General features: G+C 37.5%; 1 protein-coding gene across 1 annotated transcript in view; it reads left to right on the forward strand.

Moving 5' to 3' along the window:
• Positions 1 to 5,697: 5,697 nt before the first annotated feature.
• rarg (retinoic acid receptor, gamma) overlaps positions 5,698 to 15,250 on the forward strand; it is a 56,656-nt gene continuing 47,103 nt past the window's right edge. The window contains exon 1 of the mRNA XM_015386030.1: positions 5,698 to 5,882. The gene's annotated coding sequence lies outside the window, so the exon portion shown is untranslated. The remainder of the gene's footprint in view (positions 5,883 to 15,250) is intronic.

Raw genomic sequence — 15,250 nt, forward strand, 5'->3', positions numbered from 1 at the left:
AAAGTGTAAAATATTTGCATATACATACATATATATATATATATATATATATATATATTTTTTTTTTTTTTTTAACGAAAACAAGCTCAATGACACTCACCTTTAAGTTTTACAAACTGACCTGAAAATGAACAGTCAGGTTGAACTTTAAAGCACTATTTAGTCCAGTGGTAACATGTAACATAACACCTAAACCTGCTTTACCCTACTCTCATCTTGCTGTTTCTTTTTTTAATTATTATTTTTGTCAGTAACCTTATTTTTATTGGGTCATGACCTCTTGGTAAGTCGGTCAGCCTATTTTAGAGTAAGCACATATATCCTTGTAATATTTTGCTTCAAAGTATTAATTCTCTTTTAGGTTCTTTTTTAATCTCACATTTCACCCACTATAAAAAAAAAAAAAAAAAAAAAGGATTTATGCAATTTTATAGCATAACAAATTTACATTTACTTCTTAAGAATTTTTAACTTAAAAATAAATCAATGAAATAAACCGTACAAAATGCATATTCATTTATATAATAAAGCTTTATTTTATTTAACATACATAAAAAAACATATTTATGTATTTAGTATTCATAAAGTGCACTTACTACTTACAACTAATTATCAGGTGACCTTTATGCAATTCAAACAATAAACTTTATTTATATGAACTAAATATGCTAATTTGTATTAATTTTGAGTAGATATACATTGTTAATTCTATAAATATAAACCTCATAATTTTGTATATAAGCTATAACAAAATAGTGAATATGCACCATGGGACGTTTAGTTAACATGTTTGTGTTAAAAGGATCTAAAAAAATGTAATTGGAATTTGTTATTAAAAAATTTTTTTTTTTCTTTTTTCCTTTTCTTCTTCTGTTTTTCTGCTCTATTTACATTGCAATGTCCATAGAAACTGTAAAACTCCCTGCATAATTATAATAAAGCAATTTATATGCATGAAACAAGTGGAGCAATATGGCAATTGCCGTACTGCTACACTTGTGAAAGTAAAATCTGTTGTGCTCTTTTTGGCATCAACCCAATTATTCTTATTGCCACATTGCCAGACGGGACACTGTTAAAAAAAGGGGGAGGGAAAGGAGGGAAGAAAAAATAAATAAATAAATAAATAAAAAATTACTAAAATGTAAAAAAAATGGTAGGAATATTTTTGTGTGTACTTTCATTGCTCTTTAGCTACTCTCTCTTTATTCTTCTTTTTTCCATGGTTTTCTACCAATCGATCTATCAGATGCTATTATACCAGTGTAAGGATTAGAAACAAAGTTACTTTTTAACTGTACACATTTAATGAAATAATAAAGTATTTCTAAATTGAATCTTTGGTTATACCATTGAAATTTGTAACAATCATATACAGGACTCTAAATGCAAGGGACTTGTAGTGAATCCCATTTTTACCAAAGGATATTCGCTACTTTTACCAACATTTATCAAGTTTTAAGCTTAGTGTGTGAAAGGGGCCCACTCTCAAATGGAGAACTTATCAAAAAGCTCTTCCTCATAATAATTCAGATATTCTTGCAATTACATTTTAAACAATATATTGCCTGGCCTTCAGAGGTTGTAGTTAGAAAGATAATAAATTAAAAGCTTAACTTTATAGAGGAAGAAATGTGATAACTGTCAGAAGCCTGGCTTTAGTGTTTTGGATCTGCTATACTGGGATTATTCCCACATCCTGACAAATCAGTAGCTGAAAGGTCTTGACGGGATGCACCAATTTTGTTTGTAGAGATTTGGGATAAGATGCTCCTAAATGGCCTGAAAAATATGCTGGCGAAAATGTGAAGGTAATGTCAAAAGGAAATAAATGGTTGCATACTGAATCCCAGACAATTTAATGGAAAAAAAGGATAAAACACTTTTTGTTAAATTTAGAATTTAAGCTCATCCTGTGTGTTATTTCCTCAAAACAAGAACTTAAGACTTAAACAAACTTGTAATTTTGTATGCATAGAGTGTAAACAAAATGAAATTTCGATGCAAACAGCTTTTCAACAGTGAATGAGCAGCTTACAGCAGTAAGCTGCTCATTTATAAACTGCAGAATCTAGTTTAAGTCAAATAACAGCATCATGTGGGTTCAGTTATAAAAAAAAGTGATTATCATCAGCCTAGCATATTCATAAAGGAATGTCTTACCTCATCAAAATATTACCCAAATAAGCCATGTGGGCCAAATCAAGAATCTGGTGGAACATCATATCTAATAATGGTGAATTTGTGAAGGGAACAAGTAGGTGCACATTTAGTAATTAGATCCCACTGCCAAGCTCCGTGTTCCAGAATTTTTAAGTACTGTCTGAACCAGTAAGGAAACCATCTAACATTGCAATCCTGTTATTGGAAAACAGTACAGCCTCTTACTGCGGGCGAATGGCTTCTGTCCTTAAGAGACATAATTTAGCTGGAACTCTTTGCCATCTGATTTTATGGGGCAAAGCCTGAAAACATTACATCCTGGTCCAACTTAATAGCTTCATTATTACTTTATTAGATCTTGCAATTTAATTTTCTAATGTAACATCTGATATCAGTCTAGATGGAAATGAAAATGTGTTCTAGGAGTAGATCAAATTATGATTTATTTTTACCCTGTAAGATTTTGTAATGCTTGTAGCCCTAATGTATCTACTGCTATTTTTTTTAATAAAGGAAATTTTCTTGTATTGTGTTTTGGCAATTATTAGCTGCTATCATCCATCATGGAGAACACCTTTCACCCTCTGCACTAGACTGTAGAGGAGCTGAGCAGCTCCTTTAGTGAAAGACTTTTACCACCTGTTTGTAAAAAGGAGGTCATTCATCCCTGCTGCCACCAGACTCTACAATGTGACACTATAATGGCAACAACTTGCGCAGTGTATAATGTGCAATTACTATTTAATACCCAGTGCAATAGCTATATATATATATATATATATATGGATGCACTGTATATACGGTATACATGTACATGCCCCTCTTCCTCCTTTTGGCACCTGCTTCTTATTGACTATTGAGCCGATGTAACGAATACATTTTTCCACTGTCAGATCAATCAATCAAATAACGTGTACTATGTACTTAAAATGCTAATACAGTCAACTTAACTTACTTACAAAGTTATTAATAGAAAAATCTACTAAAGCTGTGATTCACTCCAAAAGTTGGATAGAAAACCTTTAGACTTTTTATTAAAAAACAAAAAAATCACAACTTTTTCTGAGGGTTTTGAAAACATGGAGATGGATAGGAAGATTTGTGTTTTACTGGACAAACATTAAGATAGAGAAGCTTTTTTTTGTGGTTTAATTACAGCTAACCTGATTGCCAAAGTATTTAAAATAGGCAGACTGATTTGCACATGACCACTAGACGAAGTTAGAAATTTGGTCTGATATTGGATAGTAGAGACAGATCTTGGCTTTACGAAAGAGGCCACTTGGATTATTCCAAGAGGTCACTGAAAACTCATTCAAGAGGCCCCAAAATACTCAAGAATGTCTAAAGTGCTGTAGCCCTCCCTTGTCTCAGAATCCATAGTTGAATAATAACAAATACACTCTGTCTTATATAGTCCTGTTTTTTTATGTCATTTATTTTATTCTAATTTTCTAAATCCGTTTTCAATTCTATGTAACCCTAAAAACAAAAATGTATAAACGACAAGACTAATTGAGATGCTTGCATCCTGTAACATCTATCAGCAAATCCTGAAAAAAATAAATGAAATAAAAATAGAAATGTACTGCCATAAGTACATTTCACTTTAATAATTCATAGCACAATAGCAGGTCCAACTCGAAATACTTGAAACAAAATAAACCAAAATTAAGATGTTAGTGTGGTCTACTCAAATTATTATTTTTTTTAATTTAAATCATCTGAACTACTATGCCATGACCTCAGATGAGTCATCAATGCTAAAAACCCTTCATTGTAGCACATTTTAAACTATTTAATAAAGAAGAGTGGGTCTGAATCCCATCACATTAATGTAAAAAACAAAATACTTTGGTTATTCTAAAGTAAGGCAATTTATTACATGGCCTAATTCTGTAGCACTGTACATTAGGTGAAAAAGAAAATACAACATAGTGGCATAAAGGCATTCAATCCAGTTTATCTATATAGCACCAATTTAATTCAAAAATACTTTATGAACTCCAAAGGGAAATTAAATAATTCATAACATATGTAATCTCAAGACACTCTACAAAGACAATTCAACTAGCTCATACAGCCAGATTGGTTAAAATTTTCTGTGTAAGGAAAAACAGGTGATTGCATTTACTAATTAACTCTTCACCAATCCCTTACACCAAGCAGGCTTGGAGCGACAATGGAGAGAATGATTCCCTTTCAACAGGAAAAAAAACCTCCAGCAGAGCCAGGCTCAGTGTGAGCGGCCATCTGCCAAGCAGACATACAGAGGGAAGCAAAGATAGAAAAGGCTACTGTTTTTTTTTTAATATTATATTTATTGAATTTTTTGCAACACAGAACAAGTGGCAGTAGTACACTCAACATAAGATTCACATTTAATGACTTAATCCCCGAAATTAGCAAACATAGGTATAAAATAACAGATAGAAAAAAGCAATCTGCACCATTCTTCCAATTTGCTTCATATTCTTTCAGAAATGTGGCCAATGGTGACCATGACTCCTCAAGATGTACTCCCTTTCCTCTGACAATAAAAAGTCTGTCCAGAGCCATTCATGATGCCATTTCCTTCATCCATATATAGTTTGAGGGTATAACCACCTTTCTCTGGTACAGTGATATCAATCTCCTGGCCTGCAAGAGTCCAAAGTCGATCGATTTTAACTGAAGTGAGAAAAGTGGTGAGAACAGCGGAGAGGATAATCGGGGCTCCTCTTCCCTCCATTAAAGACATTTCATCCCAGCGCTGCATGTCCCGAGCCCGAAACATTATAACTGACCCCTCACACCCCCACCATGGACTGTTCTTCCTGCTGCCCTCTGGGAAGAGACTTCGAAGCATCCGATGCAGGTCCAGCAGATTCCAGAATAGTTTTTTTCCCCACTGCCATTAGTCTGCTGAATGTTGCATAAAATGGGGTTTATAAAAAAAAAAAAAACCCTGAACGTTGGAAACTGTAAATCATACAGTCTTTTTGATCACTGCTGCACTTTAAAAATGAAAATCTATTGAGAGCTGCACTGAACAAAATTTATTTATTTTTGTACACACTCTAAATAAAATAAAATCTGTCTAAGTCTAAGTTCTTTGGATAAATACCTAAAACACTAATTTTTGTATCAGCAGGTACCTTCACTCCAACGATCTTTGACAATGTTTACATAACTGAATTACAGTAATGCTGTAGTTTTGGGCACACAGTGAAAAAAAAGTACCTTTTCCAACCAAACACTTACTACAACTATTTGGGATGTCATGTGACCAGCGATTCAGTTTGACTGGATTTATGTAAAATCTCATCAACCACTTATATTCACGAGCCTCATTCTCATATTATAAATGAGATCTACAAAATCACTCTTGATTTCTATCATGGAGGAGATTCGTGTTGCAGTTCTTTTTCCCCCCCCTAGATGGAGCCACAGTGTGGGAAATTCAGATGCGCTGTAACTAATAAACGCCCCTGAACTGTCTCGACTTTAAGTGGCCGGTTGGCAACAACTAAAGGCAACCTGACAAGTGATTGAAACCCTCCGAGGGAAACCGAAAGGCCAACCTTGAGTGATCTCAACACCTCGCATGAACTTTTTTTTATTTTGGTTAAGTCTCCTCTAATCTATTCACATACTTTGGTTATGCGCCTGCAACTTCGGGGTTTATTCAAATGTTCGCCAGTCTGAAGCCGTGGCATGCGCTCATCTGATCTCGAAAGGTAGGATTTGGTCTCGCTTCTTCATAAATCATCTCCTGTCGTGATTAGCTGCGTGGGAGCGCATGAATACACGCAGTGTTGAACTGCGTCGCACCGGGCGTGTGTTTACTCATCATGAGAACACGTTATGGCAGGACATCAGATAATTACAGGGCTGCTGGGGATCGGTTTGGGGACTAAAGTAGAGCAGAACCGGTTGCCAACATACGCACCTGCAGAGCTGTGTTTTAGCCAGAGGCTTGAAGTCTTCAAGTATGTCTGTCTCTGTGCGTCTGTCACCCCCTCCTCTCCTTTACGCACAAACACACCCTCTCCTACCCCCTGAATGTGCGCTTTATGAGAATATACCAGCTAGGTTGATGGAGGCAGTTGAGTTGATTCCAACACTAAGCCTCCTGTCTACTCTTGTTTTCAGATAATCAACCAGGAAGTCAGAAAGAAAAATCAAATGAGCAAAGAATGTGGAAACTTTGGTGGCGTTAGCCTCATGATCCGAGGAATAGACCTGTATTTAAACTTAACTTTTCAAATCCGTGAATGTATTTATCCTGCAGCCTCACATGCCAAAAAGCTTAGGCAGAAAAACAAAAAACTCAGTGTTTTCCTTTTTCCCTGTAGGCAGTATTTAGTGCCCAGCTTTCTCACAAGGGCAGTTTTATGTGCAGGGAAGGAGGCATGGAAAAGAAGACCTTTCCTTTTGAGCTCACAGATTTGCAGTAATTACAGAATCACTTCCATATGTGGCTCTCTGGCTGCCTTCTTGCTGCCCCCACCACCCCTCTCTACTCTGCTGTTCTCTCTTTTTCCCTCTCCCCACTTTTTTTTTTCATTTGCCTTCTCCCCCATCGCTCACTTCTTACTTTTTAAAACTTTCCTTTCATACTTCCTGAGTACAATTCTATTAAACCACAAAGTAAGAAAAGTTTCTGATAATCAGAACATCCTGCCACTTTTGGCAGCTCATTTTGGTGATTCAATCAGTCCACACTTGGTAAAAAACAAAACACAGTGCTCTTCTGCTGGAGAGAAATACTGACATGGAGGGCATGGAGGACATTGAGTTTACATTCAAATAGGAAAAGAATACACATATACATATAGATGTATAGAAATTAAAACTCAGAGAAGAATCAGAGCGCCACGAAATGAGCATAAAGGAAAAATAAGGGAGAGAAAATGAGGCAGAGGAGAGGGTGGGCTGGAGTAATGCTTTTTGACAGAGGTGGGTTCAAGATGGGTTCATGGTGACATCATGGCTGATTTTTTTTTTTTTTTGAGGAGAGTATAGACAGGAGAGCCGTTCACCTTTCATTAGACACACATGTTGGTTGGGGAAAGCACTCTTTGTTGGCACACTCGCTGGTAGCTGTGTGGAACTTTTTATTTCCTCTTCTCCCTGTAGTTTCATATACAGCTTTTGGCTCTCAGTTTCACTGTTTCCAGCTCTATGTTCATTTGTTGTTCTTAGAGTCATAGTATATGCCTTTGGTCCCTAACCCACACATTGCTCTCTTCTTTTTTTTCTGGGCATGCATAAGTCATTTTTCCTTTGAGTGGTATTTATACTTGAAAGCTGTTGGACTCTAAATGAGCAAACTTTGCCAGGCTGAATGAATGCCTCTTTCATTTCACAGGATGTGTATGTAAGACTCTAACCCAAGAAAGTATAGATTTGTGTGTGGGTTCATGTGTGTCTACTCTCAGCAGCCTTCACATGACATCAATCTGGATGTGGAGAAATGGTGATCTCATTATGGGCATCTTGTTGCTGATTGCAGCCTGCCATCAACGGCTTCATTTACTAAGCCTCATTCATTTTGTCATCCCTTCTTTTTACACCTATTTTTCCCACGTTCCCCCTCGCCATCCCAGTCAGACTTGCAAACATACCGAACCACCAAGGCTGCACTTAAGACTTTAAATATGATAACATATTTTTTTATGTAATTAGGCCTGCATTTTAATAGCCATGTAAAGCCTGTTAATTAAAACTGGCTCAAACAAACTTTCTGAAAAACACTGACATGAAGAAACCATCATGTCATCCAGTCAGGACTGAAAACATTATGCTTATAGTTCAGGGGTGGGCAATTCCAATTAATGAGGGCTGGTGTCCCACGTTTAGATGAGTCCTTGTTCCTCTATAGCTGAATTAAATAGCTCTTTTGTATACAGTCAATTTCTCCAGGGTCCTCTTAATTATCTAATTACTTGAATAAGGTGTGTTGGACCAAGGACAGATCCAAAGGATGCAGCATACCGGCCCAAAGGAAATGGAATTGCCCAGCCCTTGTGGGTTGTCCATAAAGGTCAGTTGTGTGAACAAGAACCATGTGTGCGGTGTTCTTCAAGGCACTTTATACGGGCCACTTTTATTTAGTTTTCAAATGTTTCTCCTTGCTCAAAACATGGATCATCATGCATGTAACAGTTTAGTGCAGCCACTGAGTCAGGCATCACATATTATCAATCAGTCAATGAGTTAGAATTTCCTCTAAGTCATTTAGGGCTGAAAAAATGTATCTGATTAATCGGGATTAATCGATTTAGATAACTGTCAACTAATTTAGTAATTGATTCATCTTTAACTGGAGTGTAGAGACTCTAACACATGCCCTCAACTGACAGAGAAACCCAATTAGAGCAGTAATTATACAAAAAAAACAAAATCTAAAGATATTTTGCATTTAAGGTAAAAAGTTATCATCCATCAATATGCTCTATCTAGAACTGCTAGTTTCACCTGGTTTTATTCTGTAACAGATCCTCTTTAAGGAACCTTTTCCTATCTGATTATTAATCGATTAATTGAAAAAAATAGTCAATGGAATACTCAATTAGCAAAATAACCGTTATTTGCAGCCATAAAGTCAGTACAGAAGAGATAGAAGTCAGTTTTTGGTCCAGGTTTACAATTTAACCGGACTTAACAAAACAACAAAAAACATAGTATGCAAAAAGTTTGGTGTTATTCAAGATTTTTACAACTACATCAGATTTATCATTAAATCCACAATGGAACAATCTTCTTTTTTTAAAATAGTAATGTTTTCTATATCTCTGCACTTTCTTTTTTCTTTTTTCCTTGCAAAAAAGGGATCATAGCAATCTTCTTGTGTATAAATGGCATTATACAAACAAACATGCCTTGCCTTACCAGAGCCCCCCCCCACACCTCTTAACCCGTCCTTCCTCCTGCCTCTCCATCTCTCTGTAACCCCTGTAACCCCACTTCCTTACTCTCTGCTGTGCCCCCTCTTTTCCTCTCTCCTTCCTTCATTTTCTCCTCATCCTCTGCCAGTGAGCCTCGGGCTTCCATACTCCGCTGCCCTGTGAATGCAAATCCAATGACTCTAAAGTGGAAACACACGACTGAATAAGATTTTGCCATGAATATTTCATATCTTTTTAAACATACCCAGAGAAGAGAAACTGCGAGGCTGAGTGCTTTACAATGAGTTTTGCTGTGGCACTTCATATGAGGGACATTGTGCTTGTATTGGTGTCAGGGCCACAAGTTATGATGTCATCGGTTAAAGTTAATGATACGAGAACGGCAGGGGTCGTAGGCCATGTTTCCAGTGGTGCCCACATACAGAGGGAGAAAGAGATAGCAGGACCCTGATCTGTCTTCATTATCCCCCCACTCTGCTGTCTCCCAGACACAATGATCATAAATCTCAGCCCCAAGCACACTTCACTGACACTGAAACACAAACACTAGTAACCTCTGACCTTCTCACTGCTACTGCCCGTGCACACTCATCCATGCACGCCAAACACATCTTACTGCTGCAGCCGTGTATACTGGAGAATGACAGCAGTTCTCCCTTACTGTCTTACCTTCAACATGAGTGCAGCGAGGACACTGTACCCAAACACAAATATAACAACTTTCATACACCTGATTTAACATTTTGGCACAGATATACTGTCTTAGCCTGGGGGGCCCCACAGCGAGTTGCAATCCACACCTCACTGTTATATCACTCTTGTGCTGGGTTAGTTTTTGAACTAAAGCCGTATTTACCTTCTTGTTTCCTATTACACAACTGCTGATTTAGCACTGCTATGTAAACAGTTAAGGGATTTCTATTAGCCTTAGTGACCTTATAAGCAGCACAAATCAAATGTAAACCAGATAAGAATCAGCTGGAGGGCTTTTTTTCTCCCCATATGGCTCTGATCTGTTCTTCCTGAATCTAAGGTTCAAGCCAGAAGGCAACAGTGCTTAATGCTGCTTATTCAGTTTTTTTCAACCTGATTTTGTCCTGTCATATCCACACAAAAAATATTCACAGGGGCTGATAAGTTAGAGGCTGTAACAGCCTTTAAGATAAAACAACAAATAAGAGTATGATGAAAGACTTGTTTTTGTTTGTGGAAACTTGGACTCATCAAAGAAAAAATGTCATTTTGGGCTTTTACTGGCTGAAATGTTTTTGTTTTTTCCTTAAGCTGAAGGGCACACGAGTTGAAATCTGTTGCTGATTTACTTTAATTTGAATAGTATGACGACTGAACAGACAGGCCCAAATATTTGGTTACATGCTACTAAACAGGCTGTAAGAGAATGTACACTCTTTTCGGAGCCATCGGAACTTATGAGTTATTTTTCTGGTTTGATGTTTTAGCTCTTTCTAGATGGAGTGAGCAGCATTCATTTCAACAGATTGTTTTTCTAAAACTGTTTAGGCTTCTATGAGCATCTTTAGTTTTTTATAATAGGGATTTTCATTGACAGTGTAACACCTGAGTTGTTGTGTGTTGGTACACTAGTGCTCCAGTTGCTTTCAGTTCAATGGACAGAATATAATTCAACTTTATTGTCATTACCCTGTCACACGTAGAGAGCAATGAAATTAACTCTCTGCATTTAACCCATCCCTTTTGGGGAGCAGGGGGCTGCCATTGTGGGTGCCCAGGGAGCAGTGTGGGTTAAGGGTCTTGCTCAGGGACCCAGACTGGCCGTGGGAGTGGTGCTTGAACTCAGAACCTCTGGGACCCAAGCTCAATGTCCTTACCACTAGGCCACCACTCCCCATTGCAGTCTTGACCGTTTGTTATTACTGGATTGTTCTTCAATATCATCACCAATTCCCTCTCATTTTTTGTGATGTGTTTGTTTGGGTGACTTGGACCTGGACACATTGGTGACACATTTAAATAACTTGCATTTAAACCCAATTTTCTGAACAGATAATCTTGCAATATGTATTTGTTTCTTTACAATTTTTTTCAAAAGACTTCCTCAACTTTTGTTATCCTAATATTTCCCTTGTTATTTCTTTATTATTTGCATTTTTCTTTCGTTCTTAAGTGTTGGCCATTTCAGTCAACAAAATCCTTCCTATGTTGATAGCAGAAAATCTCAGCTATTGTTGGTTATCGTCCCTAATGACTAGTTAATCAGTTTTGTGAAGTTAGCGTTGCAGACCCCTTTGCTTCTCTCTTTGGAAAAATAGGAGTAATAGGGCATTCACCAAAAAGTAGACTATATTAGGCTGAGTTGTCTCACATCCAAACGCAATATTTGTTAGTAATTTTTGTGAAAATAAAATCTTGTTAATGCCCTAAGAAGTAATTGTTTTTGGCTAGCTCTTTGCATGGGTTATAGTCAAAATTCACAATCAGTTCAAAATTATGTTACCGTTTTTTCAGATACTAAACATATGCTGCCTGCATCCTCACCAAAACAAAGAAAGTGGAGCACATCATCCCAGTGTTAAAATCGTTACACTGGCTAGACTTAAAATACTTATATTGGTCTATAAATCACTGAAAGATTTAGCTCCATAATACACAACCTATAACCCCTTTAAAGGTTCTCGATTGAAAGCTTAGCAGCAGAATTAAAATGACCTGTAAAAAGCCAAGCAACAGGGAATAAATTACAACAGCTGTAAATTCCGTACGTAGGAAAAATAATATAAACAAAAAAAAAAATAATTCCATCCGAAAACAGTCAATAAAGCTACTGATGGAGGCAAGAGGTGCAACATATGATGGAAATACTTAATAGGAGTTCAAGATCAACCAAAATGACGTCTCCTTTTAATACACAAACACCTGTTTACTATACATCTTCATACCATTCTTTCCCATCCCTTCATCACACTCTCCATCTCTAAAATATTGATGGCAACTCAGATTTAATGAGGTCAGACAGATCCAAAGCCAGTTATTATACATATAGTGTCATAACAAAGCCAAGGGGGTGCAATGGAGTCAAATGAAAGCAAGTCTTACTGTTAAAGAAGTTTGGCTGGACTTTCCATCCATTTTCTGTTCCAGATGTTATTTCAATAGAAGCTTGATCTGTGGCTGTTCTTTTTTTTGATGAAATGACAAAAACAATTAAGCCAGTGTCCTCTAGATGATGAAATGTCAGCAAGTATTGACTATTAGAAAAACATTTTTATTTATAATTGCAGGGTTGCATAGTAGATAATGATTTAGCCTAACAAAATGGACAGTTTACCTATTTAGTGAAAAACTAGGTTTGTACCATAGAGAAGAGTAGAAATAGGAGAAATATGGGGAATGTGACATTTTCTCCCAAGTCACTCAGACAAAGGAGTTAAGTACGGAATTCTTCGTATGAACGGTTCTTGCGTGAGGCCCATTGCTTTTTAAACCTTTATAGCCCCAACCAAATAGTCAGACATTATTATGTTTGCATAGACAAGGTTACTATGCAGACCTTGTGTATGCCACAGTATTTAAAGTAATCTTTATCCCCTATCAAATGGCCCAAACTTTAGATTGAAATATATTTTGATTATCTATGTGTTTGCTTTAAATAACCATTTGGCATCACTGTCCCGTTTGAACACCCAGTTGTGTTTAAGTTCTACTTGGCTGTTCAAAGTTTTAATATAGAGTCCTTTCTCATTTACCCGTCTCATTAATGCACCTGAACTATTGACTACAACATATTCCACATCATGGTCATACCACCACCTTGCTTAATAGCTGGTCAAGATTGCTTCAGTTTGAAAGGCTGACATTAACTCCTCCATTTTTTTTATTTTTTTAAAGCTGTTTAAGGTCCACCTGCAACTGTTTTTCACTATCCATAAAACAAGGTCAAACATAGCGATGGTTTATAATTTTTTTTCTAGATCTCTGAAGGAGGATTGAGTTTTATTCATTTTTGAAAAACAGCAACAAAAACGTTTACAGCGGTTTAAACACATCAGATTCTATTTAAATTTCCACTAAACATGGAGGACTCCACCAGCAAGAGAATGATTCGGGACACAGACATGTTCTCTCCTCACCCCCGTATGGCGTGTATCCTTGGGAACTATCTAATTTCACCTTGCCAATGACCTATTGAAGGTTTTTGGTCAATGTTGACTAGTGATGCAATTTCTATGCAAAACAGAGGTTATAAAACTGGCAGTCATGGTTTGCCTTAGTCACTGTTTTGGTACATTGGTTAAATGCCATGAGAAAAGGCTATGTGCTATGCAGGAGGAGTCCTACCGTTATATTATCAGTTCAATCTGAAAAACTCACACAAAGAGAAAAGAAAATTAGGAGGAATTTATTGATACAATTACTTGTCTTTGGCACTCAGACCTTGGCAGGAAACATAGCGCTTAATTTTGATAGATATGCATGAACAGGGGCAAAGAATGGGTCTGTTTCGCCCCCCGGGCCTGGTGGTGGAGTTGAGATAGAGAAGTTGGTCAGTCTGTATACTGGTGGTTAGCAAGATGGTATAATGATTAAAATGGGGCGATCCAGTGGATTGCATGAGCTGATACTAGAGCTTCACTCAGGTACCTGGAATATGGAAGTCCAGTTGGATAACACAAGTTCAGAGAACCTGTCCGTGATGAGCAAGCATGAAGCAACAGTGGAGAGGAAAAACTCCTCGTTGGGAAGAAACCTCTGGCAGAACCAGGCTCAACATGGCGGTCTTCTGCCGGAGCGGTAGAGATGAGACAGGGAACACAGTAAGAGTCCAACAGGAACGACATCAGATGAAACTTTAGCTACGATGTTGGAGGAGGGGCTGGAGGTGGGTTGAGACGGTGTCATCTGGATGAAGTCACACAGTGCATCTGCCGTCTGCGGACAGGAGTAGACAGTGTGGATCGCAGGCCTTTTAAGATGAACTTTGGATGCCGATTGGCTTTCATGGAGGTGTGGTTCAAAGCTAATTGGCTGTCGCAGGTGGATATAGGAGAGCAATGAGTTTCTTCAGTTGAACTTCCACCTAGGCTCCATTTATAATAAAGATAATTTGAGGTGTTTCCTGAATTTCAAAATTATTTATCACGCGGTTTTGCACTACTTGTTTAGAATAAAACTTCACATGAGAAGAAAAAATTTTTTGTTTCTTTAATCACATGTAAATCAAATATACTAACAGTTGAGACAGTTGTTCCACTGGAAAAATAAAAACCAAAAAAATATTTATCTCTACCTTTATGCTGATGAAGATTCTCAGTCATCCAGGTCATAGTCATTCCGTAAAAAAAAAAATAAAAAAAGTAAAATCCACAGGACTTGATTTCCAAGATTTAAAAACGTTTCACCACCTCTCCAGGAAGCTTTCTCAATTCAAATGTCTGGATCCGCAGTGAGTTTGAGTCTTATATAGACAAGGCCTTGTATCACTTGGTAACATGCAAATGGTAACTGATGAATGGGTCGTTTGGTTCCATCGTTAGCCTGTAATATCTGAAACCTGTCTACCTTTACAAAGGCAGTGGGAGTTCTCATTTAGACCTGATAACCATGGAGCTCTTCTCGATTTTAAAGGTTTTGAGTTGTGTATTTTTAGGTGAGCATTGCTTCCATAACCCTCATAGCTTTGCAACAATTTCTTTTTCTTTTTTGTCTTGTCCTTATAGGTTTTCTCCTGCAGGTATGTTCATGTTACAGTAATAATGCATCAAAGTTGGCCAAACAACAGCGTAATATTGAGATTGCAGGGTGATTTTTGCAGATCTCTTAAGAAATGTAAGATTGTATGTGCTGTGACTCTGTACCTTAGAAAGGTGAAAGTGTCTGCCAACGTGCCAGTTGAGGTGTGCCTACCCCTCCCAGCTTTGAGGTTTGAGGTGCTTCTCCTCTATAACCAAAACAAGCTGAGAAACATTACGTTGGGAAAAACAAGGGCACACGCCCAGAACCACAAACACATAAACACAGATCTGAAACATGTGATCTCATATGGAAAGAGAGGGGGCACATTCTGGGGCACACCCAGATCCGTCGCTGCTGCTTCTTCTGCTGCTGCACGGCTCTGCCACCTCACACGGGACTTCCCTGTTGCTGATGTGCCAACTCCACTGGTTTCATTTTAAGAGATGCTGGGTTTTAGTCACAGATGCGTGACTTTGGGGAGA

The sequence above is a fragment of the Cyprinodon variegatus genome, unplaced genomic scaffold (assembly GCF_000732505.1).
Source record: "Cyprinodon variegatus isolate N-32 unplaced genomic scaffold, C_variegatus-1.0 Scaffold16, whole genome shotgun sequence".
Taxonomy (NCBI): Eukaryota; Metazoa; Chordata; class Actinopteri; order Cyprinodontiformes; family Cyprinodontidae; genus Cyprinodon; species Cyprinodon variegatus.